This window comes from Cucurbita moschata, unplaced genomic scaffold (assembly GCF_002738365.1).
Source record: "Cucurbita moschata cultivar Rifu unplaced genomic scaffold, Cmos_1.0 Cmo_Scf00283, whole genome shotgun sequence".
NCBI lineage: Eukaryota > Viridiplantae > Streptophyta > Magnoliopsida > Cucurbitales > Cucurbitaceae > Cucurbita > Cucurbita moschata.
The window spans coordinates 12,032-16,099 of NW_019268799.1; the positions used below are offsets into that span (position 1 = coordinate 12,032).

The 4,068-nt window shown below is 39.2% G+C and overlaps 1 protein-coding gene and 1 pseudogene across 1 annotated transcript in view; both read left to right on the top strand.

The window, feature by feature from the left end:
• Positions 1-2,796, top strand: part of LOC111440468 (zinc transporter 3-like) — a 9,000-nt gene extending 6,204 nt beyond the window's left edge. Inside the window, exon 2 of the mRNA XM_023077528.1 lies at positions 2,417-2,796. The gene's annotated coding sequence lies outside the window, so the exon portion shown is untranslated. The remainder of the gene's footprint in view (positions 1-2,416) is intronic.
• On the top strand, positions 1,230-2,796 carry LOC111440469 (annotated as a pseudogene).
• Positions 2,797-4,068: the final 1,272 nt, after the last annotated feature.

Genomic DNA, 4,068 nt, shown 5'->3' on the forward strand with positions numbered 1-4,068 from the left:
AGGATTCTGTTTCAGTTTCGGCGACGTCAGATTCTCGTAGGCATCAGGAAGGACATGGATGAATCCGGTGGCCAATATGACACCAGCCGCGAAGGCTTTAACGACAAAGAAAATATCCTTGTCCGGACTCAACGCCGGCAATGCCCTCCCGAGTAAGGGAATAAACACCCCAAGGATTCCAGCGAGAAGAATCGTAGCTATGGCGACGATTTTGTATTTGAGGGCTAGGGTTTTGTTTCGAACGCCTCCGTCTTCTTCTTCTTCAGGACATTGGCAGCCTGCAGCAATCACAGAAGGAACAAGTAGAACAAACAGAACGAGAAAAGCGGGAAGAAGACGGTGAAGCTTGAAGTCCGCCATTGCAATGGTGAATCGGAGCAATTTCGAAACTGAGTGAAAGAAACGCAGACATTTTGGGATTTTAAAGACTGCAATTCGGAAAACGAATTGGCGCTGGCTTAACCATTAGACTTCAAATTTTTCGTTCGAATGTGGACGTTCTGTAATTTTTTTCCTTTCCAACTTTGCCCTCTTGGATTTTAGTCCCTGGATTTGGAAAGAAGAGAAGATTGAAGGGATAAAAGAGTAAATTAGGAATTTTAAATTTTATGTTTAATAATAAACTTCACATAATTGAACCATAAAATAACTGTAATTATTTAACTGATTTTGATTAAAATTTTAATTAAGTTTAAGATTTATTAAAAAATATAGAAACTAAAACCGGTTTAGGGATTAGATATTAAAAATAAATATTGTAGACACTGTAAATATCAATGGAATGTTAAAGTAAATATCGTAGACAGTATATAAAATGTTAACTATATACTGTCATGTTAATAATGATGTTCTGATGTGATGTCATGTTAAGAATGAGAAACAAATGTGAGATAGAAAGTTTGAGAAATATAGGTGGAATTGAAAGTACCGTTAGATTTAAAGTTGAATTTTTATTAATGTTTTAAATATAATACAAGCTATCAACTAAATCCTAAAAATAAGATAAAATATACTAATAATCAACTTTGAACATAAACATAAAATATACCAAATATATTATTAACAAATTCCTATACTCTCTCTCAGTACGAGAGTGTAGGTCAATAACACCCAACTTGTATTTTAGAGAGCGTAGATGAATGACATTCAATTTGTCTTTTAAGACAGAGAGTGTAGTTCAATAACAGTTACAGTTAATAATGGCCGTCGGCTATTGCCATTGCCATGGCGATGGCGAATTGGAGCAATTTAGGAACCCAAAATGGCTGCGTTTCTTTCACTCAGTTTCGAAATTGCTCCGATTCACCTTGCAATGGCGGACTTCAAGCTTCACCGTCTTCTTCCCGCTTTTCTCTCTCTGTTTATTCTACTTATTCCTTCAGTGATTGCTGCAGGCTGCCAATGTCTTGAAGAAGAAGAAAAGGGAGGCGTTCGAAACAAAGCCCTAGCCCTCAACTACGAAATCGTCGCCATAGCTTCCATTCTTCTCGCTGGAATCCTTGGGGGTGTTTATTCTCTTACTCGGGAGGGCATTTCCAGCGTTGAGTCCGGACAAGGATATTTTCTTTGTCGTTAAAGCCTTCGCGGCTGGTGTCATATTGGCCACCGGATTCATCCACGTCCTTCCTGATGCTTACGAGAATCTGACGTCGCCGAAACTGAAAGAGAATCATTGGGCGAAGTTTACGTTCACCGGCTTGATGGCTATGGTGGCTGCCATTGCCACTTTGATGGTGGACGCTGGTGCCAGTTCTTATTACACTCGACTTCATCTGAACAAGGCTCAGGCTGAGACGATCGGCGATGGAGAGATGCATCCTGAAGGTCAGGCTCATGGCTCTGCCGAAGTCCTCCGGCACCGGGTGATCTCTCAGGTACTAGAGCTTGGAATTTTGGTACATTCAGTAATTATAGGGATTGGTATGGATGTTTCTGAAATTCCAAATACAAAAAAATGTTGAGGATTGTTATCAAGTGGACAATATCATACCATTGTGAGTCTAGTGATACCTAATATAAAATCTGTTGGAGCGGCCATCACTGTTCATCAGTTATTTGAAGGTATGGGCGTAGGAGGATGCATCGCCCAGCCAAAGTTCAAGACGAGGGCAGCGATGCTAATGGCAGTTTTCTTCTGCCTGACATCGCCAATTGGGATAGCAATAGGCATTGGAGTAACCAACAGCTACGCCTAAGATAGCCCAAAAGCACTCAGTTGAGGGGATTTTGAATGCAGCCTCCGCTGGTATCTTACTACATATGGCTCTTGTGGATCTTCTTGCTGCTGATTTTATGAGCCCTAGAATGCAGAGCAATGAAAAGTTTCAATTCTTTGCCAATGTTGCTCTTATTCTTGGAGCTGCTTTGATGTATTTACTTGCCATATGGGCTTGAAAATTCATACCAATCTTCCTACCCAAAATCATTTCAAGTATTTGTCAGAACATATGACTTCAAGGATTCAAGTATTAATATAAAGGGCATTTGAAGTGCTATATGTCTTGTGTAATAGTCCAAGTTCACTGCTAGCAGATATTGTCTTCTTTGGAGACTTTTCGAGATGCGGCATCTCACAATCCACACTCTTCACGGCCCAGCGTCCTCGCTGACACTCGTCCCCCTCTCAAATCAATGTAAGATCTCACAAATTGTGTTGTTAAGTCTGCACTTATGTTATAAAGTCAGGATGTATATTTACGTTTATATTGTACTACCCAATTCAAATTATTGTTTTTACAAGTTTTCTCATAACTTTAAAATATCATAAATTTTAACAATCCTGCAAGCATTTCATCATTGCAATATTCACAAATGAAACACATTCTTGTTCTTATCATCTTTATAGCTAAACTTTGATTTGAGTGTAGCTTCAAAGTTTGCTTGTGTGTTTGATTTTGAATGTGAATGTTAAATGATCTTTGTTATTTATCATCATATGAAATACTTGACCGAATTCATTAGCCACATCGATCATGGTTGTACAGAACATGTCAATGACAAACCCAGCTAGCTGGGGTGAGTCAAGACTTGTCTCAGAGCCAACCAAGTTGGCGACAGCCTCTCTGACATAAGCTTTGTAGCTTTCGACTAGCACAATGAAGTCCTTTTTACTTTCTTCTAGAAGGGACGATGAATTGTATAGATTTACCTATGAAAGACACAGAAAGTGAGTCGATACATTCAGCAACCTTGAGATCGTAGGGCAGCTTCATGACAAGCACTGTGACAGAGAGACAGGATCTCGAGTGACGAGAACATTGGCCATTTCTACTGTGGAAGCAAGGTGACCCATTCGTGGGGCAGGTATGAAAACTGTTAGATGAACACGACTTTGAGCATATGCTCTTATGGCTTTTCTTTGGGCTTTACCCAAAAAGCCTCGTACCAATGGAGATAGTATTCCTTGGTTATAAATCCATGATCATTCCCTAATTTAGCCGATGTGGAATTTTCATCCAACACCTCCTCTCGAACAAAGTACGCCTTCCCTTAATCGAGGCTGGACTCATTTTTTTTTATTCTTTTGGAGTTTTCGAACAAAGTACACCCTTTGTTCGATACTTTAGTCACTTTTTGACTGTTTTCGAGGCTCACAATACTTTGTTCGATATTTGAGGATTCTAACGGCATGACTCTGATACTATGTTAGATGAACACGACTCTCCACAGTGGTATGATATTGTTCACTTTGAGCATAAGCTCTCATGACTTTGCTTTGGGCTTCCCCAAAAGGCCTCGTACCAAAGAAGATAGTATTTCTTGATTATAAACCCACGATCATTCCCTAAATTAGTCTCAAACCAGCTCCAACTTCTTTCATTTGAGCTGAATTTAGATTCACATAGAATGGTTGGGTGCTGGGAGAGGAAAGGCCTTAAAGCTTGTAGAACAGAATAACATGGAAGCCCTTTTTTTTTTTTTTTTAATCATTGTAACTTAAGTTTGAACTTTTGGCTTTTTTGTTTGTAGGTGAAATGAGAGTGTTGAATATGGTTTGACATTATATATTTTTCTTTTTTCTTTTTATTTTTTAAATGGCAAGCTCGAGATCGTGCCATGTGTCGTTCA